We start from the raw sequence: 602 nt of genomic DNA on the forward strand, positions 1-602 counted from the left end.
TGCGTTATTTTATAGAAATTTTATTATTGTAAGTGGGAAGTACTAGATAGTGTTGAAGAAATCCAAAGCATATTGTTCGAAGAGCATAATATTATTCGAAATTTACCTGTACCAATAGGTGCAGCCAAAGCAGCATTTGTGATGCTGTAATTACCTCATAGATAACGATATTTGTCTATTGTAGTTTTGTATTCCAATCAGAATTTTGAGAGCATCAAAGCCTCATTTCAACGTGAGAGAGGGGTAAAATCAATGGATGATATTGAATTGAAAGCCTTCATGAGTCTCTTGTTTTTAATTGTTGTTAACAAAAGTAACAGATAAAGCCTGGAAGATCTGTGTGGAACTGATGGTGATGGCATTGAAAAATTTCACCTCGCAAATGAACATAAAACGTTTCAAATTTATTCTGGAGAGCCTTAGATTTTACAGTCGCGCTATTCGTGATGAAAGGAGACAATTAGACAACCTAACAGCTATTTGGGAAATATTTACTGTGTTTGTACGCAACTACCACAAATCTTACTCCCTTGGAGAAAATGTTACAGTAGACAAGAAGCTGGAAGGATTCTGTGGAAGGTACAGTTTTCGCCAATATGTAT

This window comes from Schistocerca serialis, chromosome 6, assembly GCF_023864345.2.
Source record: "Schistocerca serialis cubense isolate TAMUIC-IGC-003099 chromosome 6, iqSchSeri2.2, whole genome shotgun sequence".
In the NCBI taxonomy this organism is placed as follows: domain Eukaryota; kingdom Metazoa; phylum Arthropoda; class Insecta; order Orthoptera; family Acrididae; genus Schistocerca; species Schistocerca serialis.